This window comes from Plodia interpunctella, chromosome 22 (assembly GCF_027563975.2).
Source record: "Plodia interpunctella isolate USDA-ARS_2022_Savannah chromosome 22, ilPloInte3.2, whole genome shotgun sequence".
Taxonomy (NCBI): Eukaryota; Metazoa; Arthropoda; class Insecta; order Lepidoptera; family Pyralidae; genus Plodia; species Plodia interpunctella.
Genome location: NC_071315.1, coordinates 5,024,204 through 5,037,940, shown reverse-complemented (window position 1 = coordinate 5,037,940; position 13,737 = coordinate 5,024,204).

Genomic DNA, 13,737 nt, shown 5'->3' with positions numbered 1-13,737 from the left:
CACCCTTGTTTCTTGGTTAAGGTTGACTGTGTTAATTATTCGATTAATACTATGAAACCTCGTGTTGTTAATCGCCTAAATTATAATAAATGTGATTATGATAAAATAAAAACAGATCTTACTAATACTGATTGGGTTAAATTATTATCGGTTTCAGACGTTGATGCAGCAGTTGACATTTTTTATGTTCGCTTGAGGGAGATTATTAATCGTCACACCCCATTAATTAAAGTCGACTCTCGTAATTATCCACAATGGTTTAGTTTACCTCTTAAAAGGTGTCTGGCTGAGAAAAATAAATATCACAGGCTTTTTAAGCAGTATGGTAACCCTAGAGATTACGACATCTATGCACTTTTAAGGTCGAGGTGTAAAAAACTCATAAAGTCATGTTACGAAAGGTATGTTAAATATGTTGAAGACGGTCTTAAAGGTAATGTCAAAACTTTTTGGCGGTTTATCAATAGTAAAAGAAAGCTTAACTCTATCCCTGAATCAGTGAAACTGGGTAATGTGTCATCGTCTAACAACACCGAAACTTGTGATCTCTTCGCGCAATATTTTGGCTCTGTTTACGTGGACTCGCCTGCTGGGCTTGCCGATGGTCCTAATGAACATGTCCAATATGGTGAGTCTGTTAATGTATCTCAGGTTTCAGCTGAAGATATTTTGGCAAAAATTAATAAATTGGACTCAAATAAGGGTTCTGGACCCGACGCTATTCCATCTTCTTTCATTAAAGCTTGTAGTATAGAACTGACTATTCCTCTTTTAATTATTTATAATATGTCATTGCAATCAGGTATTTTCCCATCTTACTGGAAAACTGCCTATGTGACTCCAGTACACAAATCAGGTGACCGATCACTTTGTGAGAACTACAGGCCTATATGTATACTGTCTTGTTTTGCCAAAATATTTGAAAGTCTTATTTATGACGTAATATTCCACCATATTAAACCATTGTTATCCACCAAACAGCATGGGTTTATGGCAAATAAATCAACAACTAGTAATCTGCTAGAGTATAAAAATTATTTGTGTAAGGCTTTTGCTAAGACATTGCAGGTTGACAGTTTGTATACGGATTTCTCGAAAGCGTTCGACAAGGTGAGCCACGCTCTTCTGTGTCGTAAACTGGAACGGTTTGGAGTTCATGGCAATCTGTTGCGCTGGGTACAGTCATATCTTGCTAATAGAAGTCAGCTTGTAGCAATCGCTGGTTATCTTTCTTCTCCAATTAAAGTACCTTCTGGCGTTCCTCAGGGATCCCATTTAGGTCCTTTATTATTTAATATATTTATAAATGACCTTGCTGAAATGTTAACTTGCCCCGCACTTCTATATGCTGATGACTTAAAAATTTTCCAAACGGTGTCTAACTGTAATGAAGCTATGCTACTTCAGTACAACCTTAATGTTGTGGCTAAATGGTGTAAGGAAAATGGAATGTTTCTGAATGAGAAAAAATGTCTCGTCATATCTTTTACTCGTAAACGAAAGAAGTTTTTATTTGATTATAAGATAGGTAACCACAAACTTGAACGTACTGAAACAATCAGGGACCTTGGAGTGATCTTTGATAGTGAGCTCTCATTTCGAAATCACTATGATTATATTATTGCAAAAAGCAACAGATTGTTGGGATTTATTTCTAGAGGCACCAAGGATTTCAAAAATGTTCGTGGTTTCAAATATCTATATTTTGCCCTAATAAGAAGTATTCTTGAATATAATTCAGTTGTTTGGTCTCCATATTATAAGATTCACATAGATCGCATTGAACAAGTTCAAAATAGATGTTTAAAAATTATTTCATTTAGAACTGGCAACCACCGTAAGTTGACTTCATATACAGATAGACTTAAATACTTTAACATTTCCTCTTTGGGAACTCGTCGTAGCTATAGTGATTTAGTATGCTTATATAAAATAGTTAATGCTCTTGTTGACGCTCCCTCATTATTATCCCTCATTAGCTTTAACACTAGATATCGGCCACGTAATCCCACGCATAAGCTGTTCGTTCTCGAAGTGTATAAGAATAACACCTCTTATTACAATCCCGTGGTTCGAATGTGCAGAGCTTATAACGATCTGTTGCTCAACCACAAATCCGTTGACATTTTTGGAGTCACTTTGTTCTCCTTCAAAAACAAAATACGTCACATACTTAATTTTTAGATTGTTATATTTTTAGTCAAGATCCTTTCCATTAATACCTACTTTGAAATTATTGTATTTTTATGTATTACTCCCTTGTTTTAACTTGTTTGGCAGCTATTATTAAATTGCTTTGCTTTGTTACATACATAGATTTTGTTCGGATACATAGCTTTTTTTTTTAGCTCTCTAAGTTATATTGTTTTTATATTCAAACTTGTTGTATACGCATGTGTTGAGTTGTTGCCTAGTTATAATATTTAGTTTAGTATACATTGTATCTTTTTGGTGACAATTTGTTATGTGTATCTTAATAAATAAAATAAAAATAAAATAAAAATATCGTACCAGTCATAAAAATTAAAAAACAGAATGTCAGTTTATTTTATGTTTATAAAAAACTTTCAAAATTTCAATTTATTTTGATTCATGTATATTTTTTAGTTGTTAATAAAAAAAATTGTGCGAAACGTTACATATTGTTTATTTTATTTATTTATTTCGCAAAATAATTAACCCTAATTTACATAATTATATCACATGAAACTTGCAAGGCTCGCTCGATTTACTTATCAATAAATAATTTGACGGGATACCTATAGGGATATAGATTTGTAAAATTTCTGTTTGAGAAATTTTACAAAAGTGTCGATACTTTTTTGCACACCACTAGCAATCGAAGACGACAAACACGCGTCAGTTTGTTGTTGCCAGTAGCAAAAACTACTACGTGTGTAAATATGTTATTTTTTAAGATTTAAATTTGCTCCTTTTTACTATGTCATAAATCTAATAAATTTTTTTTTGAAGTAATATTTGGATAAAAATTAAACATTTGTTAGCTCACTCAGACATCTATTAGAAACAAGTGAAAATGTTAGTACCGTTTAGTTTTACTTCTCGTTAATAGATGGCAGTGATTATATGTAGTATTAATCATTGGTTTATTATTTTAATCAACAGATGGCGCTAACAGAATAATAATTTTTGAAAAGAATTTCTTTTTACACTTTCCATCCGCTGACTATATTTATTGTCATTTTTGACTATATATTTATTTGAAAACAATAATCTATTTCATTATCCAACATTGTGTGAAAATTTGGCTATTTTTTATATTTTGTGTGGATCTTCTATCACACAAAATATAAAAAATGCTATCTAAGTAAGTAGGTATCTACTTCTACTTATTTGAAATAAATAAAATAAAACAGATATCAGCGAATATAATTTTTGTGTATTGCACTTATGAGAGAGTTCGAGTATGAGAGGATGGTACCTACCTAATGTCATTTCGCCAGAAAAGAATAACGTAATAAACTGAATAACAAATAGAGAGAGATAACTATAATTTTCAAGGTCATCAGGACTCTGGACATCATCAATAGGTGTCAAAGGACTGCCCAATCAGGTAGCTCCGTTATCCTTAGAGGGAAATCCTTGCATTTTCATTGGTTGGGAGAGATAACGCCTTTGGGGGGGAAACGCCCATGGATAGAATCCATTTGAATTTGAAATTCGAAGGGAGAATGTAGGATAAGTAGGAATTGGGATCATTTATGTCAGGTATTATCTAGAATTGGCCACTTGACTTTGATATCCAATCAAATAGGTATTATTGTAATTTAAATTCACAGTTTTAATATTTATACCTAATGTCATTTAAAATTTTTGTGAATGCTTTTTGAATCCAACGTCATAGCACATCACTGTCGTACAAGCTCCATATTATGAATCTCAGAACAATTAAGTACGAAATAAAAATGTACTTCTTCATTGTTCTCTGATGTTATTGTCATTAGAAAATAAATAGGTAGGTAAGTAGCTGATTTGAGTAAGTCGTTGGAAATTATCTATTTTATAAATTACTAGATGTTGCCCGGGGCTTCGCTCCCGTGGGAATTTAAGTTAAAATATAGCCTATAGCAATCTTGGATCGGATGGAAATCGGTTCGGTAGTTTCGGAGATTACCCGCCTCAAACATACAAACTCTTTATAATTATAGTATAGATATTGGTGTAATTTCATAGACATCGATAATGTCATTTCAAGTAACTATAAATAGGTACGATATAATTTATATAATGGTTTGACAACTAAGTGCCATGTCCCATTGTTCAGTCAGTCGTGTTGCGTTGCGACGAGGCAGGACGTTGTCGCTACATTGTCCTTAAGGTACCTATATTTTTTTGTAACGAATGTTTTTGATTTCTTCCGCATATTATAAAAACAAGACCTAAGGTCCGACCCCGGCGCCGCTTGCAAATATACCACCCTAAAATAACATTTATCTTGTGTAGGCGTGTAAACCATGTTTATTTCTTCTGAGTGTTTTTGTTAGAGAAAGTTGTCCTGTTAAAAAAATAGGTGCCTAATTTTAGGGGATTCTAACTATAGTACTAAGTACTACAACCAACTTAGTAGGTACCTATCCTAATACTAATAATATCCTAAACCTAAGTAATATTATAAATGCAAAAGTAAGTTTGTTTTTTGTTTGTTACGAGTACATCTACAAGCTCAACCAATCTTCTTGAAATTTTGAATACATGTAGTTTGAAGTGTGGAGAAGGACAGGCTGTGGGGTACCTGCTTAGATGAACGTAGACTTTCTCATTCATAATATAGTATAGCAGCTGATATTTATCAATCTGGTAAGTTTCTTTTACAAAAACGTCATTTTTAAAACAAGCTTTTATCGTCGTCTGTGAGATATTGTTGCATGTAACGCGTGACGAAAAAAATCATGCATGTGACTATTGTCGGGAGCCGAACCTGGGTGCATCATATAGTCATGCATATATCTTAAAAATGCACTGTCATCCGAACTATAGATGTATACGAAATTTAAAACAGTTCCAGTTGATATCTTCTTCAAATTTGAGTTGTAAGATTCCATCCCAACAAACATACATCTTCCATTACAGAACTCATACATAGGTAAGCTTGTAAAGTAGCAAAAATAAGGTGCTCGGCATGTTTTAAAGGGATTTTACACATCCTTGCTAATCCTTGGAACAACAAACACAATGCATAAGCTCCTTTATGATAGAGACAAGATATTTGGCGACAATGAGCTCGAGATCTTAAGATAAATCAGGAAAGAGAGCGTCTTTTTATTTTTTTTATAATCTCAGAATATAGATTAAAATTCATTTAATCAGATACAGATGCAAGTATCACGTCTTTTTATCGTATGGGGTAGACAGAGGAAACAATTGCGAAACGCGAAGGTTTAGTTGTACGGTGTGTTAGTAAAAATAAAAGACTCGGATTTGTTGATTGACGTCTTTAGGAAAGGCTGCCGACGAAGTACTTATTAAATCCATGGGCTGCAGTTGTTGTGCCGCTTCTTCTGCGCCTGCGCTTTGGAAGTCAGCAGTAGAGTTTTAATATCTTTGACGTCATTATGTAATGTAATGTTATTTTATTTAAAAAAATCACAAACATAAAATGCCATGCCTCCACTCGTCAAATAAGAACAATTTTTGGTGTTAATTTGTAAAGCAGACCCCAAGAAACCCAAGACACGAAAAAACTTTTTCTAAAATGTTTTCAAAATACAGTAACGCCATTCCTGGAAACGCTGCATTTCCGCAAACCACATCCAATTCAGTCTAATAGGCTCCGACTAAAATAATCGAATGCGACGCCGTACCAGGATGGCAGGAGTTATCCGTAGGTAACCCGATAGCCTCCCGGCTAACGCGGAGCGTATGCACTCGCTCAATAGATAGACTGGATGGTTTCTACCAAAACGAACAATTTCTCATCGAGCGTGTACAGTCAACCTCACGTAAACTTTCTCTTCATACAAGGGTCTTTATACATACAAAGGTAATAGCGATGAATTTACAATGAATTTGTAATAATGATAGTCTTATGTGTTATAGACTGTAATAGGTACACTTATTACAAATGCTGATCAAAACACATTGGACGTGCAATTAACATACAGCGGCAGGATGAAAATCTTAAATAATCTATAGAACATAAATACTTATTTACATATAAATTATGGTACCTAAATTCAAAACATTTCGAATTACAATGGATTAATGAGACACATTTTAAAATAATGGTGTTGTTGCAGCGACTCCATCACCGCACCGGCTTTCCAATCTGCACTTCTATTTTTTGTCATAAAAAAAAGTACATGAAAAGCACCACGTCTTCATCTTGACACTTTCGGGAAACTGTGAATTTTAAAATTATATATTCTAAATAAAAAAAAAAAGAAAAATAAACATCCCTTGCTTTACTCTCGCACACAGCTATCCAAAAGGTGCAGATCCCTTGTACAATCACTCACGCAATTGTTTAAACAATGCCCCAATAAAGTATCATATTTCTTGAATTAAGTGCACATCGCGTTGACTTGGCCCTCTTTTTGCCGTGCACATTGTGGCGATGGTAATGGTAATTATTTTTAATAAAATCTTGTTAATGTATTGTTCACTTCGTGCCTGTAAAATATGGGGGTATATTTATATTATATTTAGCTGGATTTGTAAAGGGCCACCCGTGACGTGGTTAGCAAAATATAGTAAATGAAATTACTATTTTAAAACATAGCAATTTTAAGTTTTATTAGTTTACTTTTTGGTAAATAAAATATGAAGTTGCTTCATAGTAAAAATGTTACATTCATTTATAGGGTACCTACATTGAATGTTCGTAATTATAATTATTTTAATGCATTAGTGAGTAGTCAAAGAGCACTAACAACTGTAAAATAACTTAGTTATTAAGTAAATATCTAAAATCTAACAGATTAAATGTCAAATCAAACATCAAACGAGTTACAGATTTAAAAATTCTATATTTATGCACATGTCTAGCTAAAACTTGTTTTATGTTTATAACATTTCCAAAACAATTGACAAAAATAACAACCAAACAAACCCACACAAATTGCAGATTTAAAACAAACAAAAAAATAAGACGGCAAATATTTGGGTTTAATTACCAAAAACGGTGGCCACAAAGATCGACCGTAGACAAAGCGAATGTTTATCAGTACCTGTCAATAACCATCAGACGGACTTATCCATGAGCACCGTGAAAGCAAACTGAACAAAAAAATTGCAAGGACTTGGCTTCACGTTTAGCCGTGCGTGTTTTGGCGCCAGTCGGTTACTTGTATTTTTTTTAATGTTTGTTGATTTATATCGATAATATTTAATTATATTTCCCGAAGAAGGAAAATATCGTGAGGAAACCTGCACTCTAATTGAGCTATTGTGTGAAATGGAGAAGGCAATGGCAAACCACTCCATTACTATTGCCAAGAAAGTCGTTGTGTGCGTTTAAATAAACTTAATGATCACAACCTCAGCCATGAGGAATACGTCTGTAGAAAAAATGTACTATAAGGGGGGCATTTAGTTATATTTTATAGCTAAGGTAATAGTGGCGTGTGGCTCGGCATACATTGCTGGTTTTACATTGCGGTAAATGAAGTCACTCATACGAACTACGCAATGTTCACGCATTCGCGTCGGCATTTGTCCGAGTTCGGTGATAGTGTGGAGCCTACATTATGTATTCTGTTGCACTTTAAAATAATTATATAAAAACAATAATTGTAAGAATATCAGCCATGTTAGGGACGAACACCAAAATAGCAGTATAGTTTGTAGTTTTTTGAGAAATACTATAGTAATAAAAATTTTGACGTGAATAAGTGACTGTGAAGTGACTTTGACACGTATGTTGAAAATTTAAATGTTTAGAAACTAAACTGGTCGATTGACCTTACGGCTTGGATTGTGTACGAACAATAATAAGCTTGCATTGCAGCATAGATACTACCTGCGAAATTCAAAGAAAGTATTTTTCTATACGTCCTTTTCTTCTACGAAAGTAAATCCTACAATTACAGATACGCGATACTTTATACAACAAATAGGAAAACACTTCTGTGCGTAATGATGCGTGTACTGTCCGCTACGAAAGTGTCTGGCGCTTGCGCAGATATATATATTTTTTTTTATTGTTGAAGACATTTGAGTATGGTCCAGTATGTCTATAGTAAATTCGGTATGCTACGCCGACTAACCATGATGAATTTTATTTGTACATTTTGTGCAAGAATAATAAGAAAAAAAAATACAATGGAACACGAACGACACTCGTGCGAGCGTAAAATCCTATTTTTAATGCAATGATAAAGAAAATTTGTGTGAAAAACTTATAGATAACTTACTTATTCAAAAATGAGCATTTTGAAGAAATACGTTTATATAAAACCTGTCAAGAAGTTAAAAATAACGCATGTCATTAAATAATTTAAATGAATACCTTGTAAGAAAGACGGATAGGGACAGAACACAATTTAACTATGGTGTTTTCGTGTGGAAGACAAAATAAGCATTATTTAAACTAGTAAACGTAAATTGGTAAAAATAAAATTGGTTTGCGTTCTATTTTAATTTCAAATGAAACATATCCACGGAAAGTGTTTTGGCGTCTCACCAAATTACCTTTAACTCCATTGGACTCATACTCAAATAAAATGTAAGAAAAACTCAGACCCCTTAACTTTTTCACGTATTTTTTTGCTCGTGATGTGGAGTACTTGACGAATAGAGAGAGTACTTGCGGCCATTCGATTGTATATTATTCGATAATTGCACTTTTTGGCGCCAAAACGACACTCGAGGGACTGTCCGCTTCGTAGAACGGGATAACGATAACAGATATCGTTATCTCGTTCAGTCAGATAACAGAAACTGATATCAGCTTTACATAATATACTAGCTGTTTAGAGTCAGCTAAATAAATAAGTAATTATTTAACATAAACAGATGTAAATTATTTAGAGAAATAAATTATTTAAACCTATTTTACATGAATTGAAGAACATAATGATATGAATTACATGTGAATGCGAATGAAATTTAAATTTATGTTTACTAACACTTAGGATAAGATATTAGTCAATAAGCTATTAACAATTTATGAGACTTGGTCTTGAAATAAAGCTTTATTATTATTATAACCTGAGTTAGGTATAACATCACCAATATTTCACTCCAATTTTACCGATCAATTGATTTTTTTATACATGTACCATTACATACCACCACGACGTTTAGCTCCCAAAACGGCCGCATCAAATCACTTCTGCCTCACAACAGTTTGTGATGAGTGGCGGACCACACAGACAAACAGCGTCAGCATTCATACTCACTGGAGTATGCGATATTGAAAGGTGTTACGCTGATCGTATTTTGTATGGTAGTTTTTTAATGTATTTACGTCTAATTTTCATCTCCGCATGTTACTTTCGGGGCTGTGACGCCACTAAGCCCGGGGTCAGCGTAAAACATAAGCTTATTGAAGATTGTACTGTGAATTTACTTAAAATATTAAACTACAGGTCACATGCCTGATCAGTCTATGCTATTGTTGCCTAGGCTATGTGTCCTTTAGTGGTCTCGTACGATGTCCGCAGGAGGATTTGTAGTGGTCCTATTCTAGGGCGGAACCACACGTCAAGTAAAACATCCTAACTTATGTAAAATTATGAAATAACTTCAAATGCGAAAGTTTAAAGTGAAGTTTATGTACAGTCAACCACATTTCGAGTTACCCTGCATGGACCTCTAAGCAGTCGTAACAGAGATGAATTTTCAATGAATTAAGATGTTGACTGTACTTACAATAGGTATCGAAAAACGAGTCAAAATTTATAAAAACTAAAGTATTTTTTTAATTGTTTTTTTTTTGTTTTAATTTTATACAAATATTATTTTAAATAGGATATCGAGTAGGGCGTGATTAGATTTATTAAGTCAGTCAGCAACGCGTGGGTGACTTCTGGTGTTGCAGGTGTCCATAGCCTGTGGTAACCACTTTCCAGCAGGAGAGAGAGCCACATGTCTGTTAGCCTGCTTAGTGGTATATTATAGTTGTTCGTCGCGAACCTAGACCTCGCGAACACAATATTTTTTTACAAAATTGTGAATATTTCAAAAACGACTCAACCAATATTTGCTACACGAACTTAAAAATTTCATTGACAAATACTACATACCTTCTAAATTTCATCAAAATCAGACTAACGGTTCGAAAGTTATCGCGTTACAAACATAGTACATCATACAAAAAAAAAATATTTTTGCCCCAAGTTGCGATTTGTAGACATCGCACGCATAAAAATGTTTGATCTCCAGCTTGACTTACTAATGCTTTACGTCTGAAAACAGTGATAAATACAACGCTAAAAAGCTTAAAAACTCAACGTGAACTTTATGAGGCTTCCCAACCCTTCCCTAGGGTGGAACGGGGGAAGATGGAAATGTACACCGCCACCGAAACCTTTTAGGAAGCACCTCCCCCCAGTGTTGGCGTTATTTGGTGAAAAACAAACAAACAATGTGTGACGGAGTGGTCGAACGAAATTATGGAAATTAGAAAGTGATAAATTTATTTGTCTTACTTTTTATCAAAAAGTTGTGTCACGAAGTCGTTTACCCGAAATGTGTATGTAAGTACGGAAAATATTTTCTCGCCGCAAAAAAAGGTGCCGCCTCCGTCTCTCTCATCTAAGCGATTTCCAGGTTTCTTCTTAGGCCATAGAGAGGCCGGGGCTCTAACACTGGAACATAGATAAAAAATAAACTGAGCGAAGATCATTTTAGTACAATATTTACTTAGGTAAATATTGTATATAGCATTAGTGCTATAATATGAACTGAACAGTAATATCAACGTTAGGTTTTTTTTTTACTAAATAAACGTTTTTTCTTTCTTTCAAATACAGTAGAAGATATAATTTCCTTTTTGGAAATCGGTTGAAAATTTCTACTCATAAGTACCAATCTCATACGTACTCTAAATCGGTAACGGGTCACGTAGTACAATAACATACAGACAAACAGACAGACTTTACTGAGAACCGGTACGATCTCAATATTGACCAAGCCGGGACTCGAAACCGCGTCCACAAACACAAAGACAAACAGATTAACGTACCTATAACGAACGCATAAACATTGGAAGATAATATTTGGTCGGGCTGCAAACACATTCATAGACAATGGAGTATGTTTTTATTAATCTCATTAAAAAGTTAAAAGATCGAAGAACAACACGAATAGAAAGTCGTTGACCGCGTTTACTCATTATCCTCATATTTTGTGATTGTTGAGTTCGTTTTTATAATTCCATACTTATTGAAAATGGATTTTCCAACCAACTTTAAATCTTCGTTTAATCCAGCTGACTTTGTTACAGTCCATGAATTATCATAATGATCCTAAATATATCTATTTTACCTAGATTATACATATTACAATTACCTGACCTTGTCACTACCCTATTTGTTTGTATATGCTTTGAAAACAATATAAAATTTTTATCTTTGTGTAAAATAAAAAATACTGTTTGTTTTAGCACGTAGCACCCAAGAAAAAAAAAACAAATGTTTTCTAAATTCGAATAAGAAATCACACGTTGACACATCACGTAGTAGCGTTGGTCCACAGAGTAATTATTCTATTACCATAGACTTTTTGGTGTATTCGGTGCTACTAACTACGTGTCTGTCAGACAGAAAATTGTGTTGAAGGATTACTTAAACAATAGGATTCTCTTTAGAACTCTTTAGAACTTTTTTTCGAAAATTCTAAGTAGTTTGTTTTTACACTAATATTATAAAGAGGAAGAGTTTTCAAATAAGTGATTAGTTAATTGTAAGTTAATCATCGGAACTACTATTTCCAAAAACACTTTCATCAGAAACTTCAGTATTCCTAAATTACATGAGTGCTTTGTAATATTTTTTTAATAAAGCCACAAGACGCGCCTAGTTGGATGAATAGAACAAAACAACCATTTTTTTCTTTTTTGACTAAAAATTACGCACTATAACTAAAACTATACTATGAACGTACAGTAGTTAGCTATATATATTTGCGTCAAATATTTGCTCATTAACCGGTAATTGACTGTACCCGCGCATAAATTATATTTTTATTTGCGAACGGCGCAGTAGCCTTTTAAATATTTATTTTGGTTTTTGGTCTCTTTTGAACTTTGACGCGCTGCTAAAGAAAATTGTTTATGGCCGTTTGAGGTGAAGCCATCACTACAAAGTATAAAACAAAGTCACTTCCCGCTGTCTGTCCCTATGTACCTATACAAAAACTACGCAACAGATTTTAATGCAAGTTTTTTAAATATATAGTGTGATTCTTGAGGACGGTTTAAGTGTATAATTTATTTTAGTTTTACCCGAGCGAAGCCAGGACGGGCCACTAGTAAATTATAAATATATATATTTCACTAAATGAAAAAAAATGTGCAAATTAGTTTTGGGTAAAAAATAATATAATACCGACACTAGAACTAGAATACTGTTTGTCTTAAATTTTTAGGCTTATCTACGCATTTGTAAATATATCTTTAAACAGGGTGACTTTCGATATCAGCCAAATCGCAGCAGAAGATGACGAATCGAAATGAATGAATGAAAAAAAAACCTCATACAAATCGCTCGATTAGATTATCGAACTAAGTGTTGAAAGTCAACAATTTGTGCTTTTATTTTTACCAAGCACTTAGTTGATAATTTTATTGTGAAAACCTTGTGCATAAAAAATCTATACTGTTGTAAGTACAAAATTCTCATTAAAAACTTTTGTGTGAAAAAAATCTAACCCAATCTTCTCTAACAAAATCTCTTTATATTTTATTAGAATTAAGCTTTTTCCCATTAAATTAAGAGCTCTCATGATAATGGCGGCCACGTGTCGTAAACACAACCCTAGTGTTACCGTAAACAATAGGCACAGCCCTAACTTTTCATTGTATTTAAAGTTCAACCTTACGGCGTTAATCTTAAGGTACAAAATATTTCCTTCCACTGAACTTTGACAGAAAATAGCCGCCGAATTACCTGTCAAAATTTAATGAGTCACGTGTCCAGTCTAGTAGAAAATGGAGATAGGTAGATGCTATAAATTCACATATGTGTGAGATAGGTAAGATACCAAGTACTAGGATAGCATAAAGATAAATATGTTTAGTTTCTTTTCAATGACTGAAAGAAACCTTTTCACTCGTATTCAGCCAGATGCATTGTAATTTGATATTACCATCTCCTTTCGTTTATTTGTCTTCGGAAAGAGCTTTCCGCTTTACAAAGCTAAGGCTTTGTAGCTTTGTATTTTTTTAAATTTAATCTTTCCGACTGGTGATTGGTTAGACGCCTATATTCGTAAGTTAACTTTTAATTATAATGTCCGTAGACCGTAGTAACAATTCTACATCCTATTCGTGATAAAAATGCAAATACATATTATGTTAACAGCTGTTTTTACATTAGATAATGAAAAAAATATTTAATATCTTAGAACAAACAAGCAAATAAACGCACATTTGTTTCTTTGTAATGATTTCACCTTTTAATAATGATTCACCATCTTTCTTTTAGAGAGAGAATTTTTCAATAAATTGGTTGTTAATTATATCAACTACCAGATAAAAAGAAGCGACTGAACCAGTTTGTTACCAGGAGATCAGGAATACAAAGGAGTGCACTCAGTGCAGTGAGTCGAAGTCGA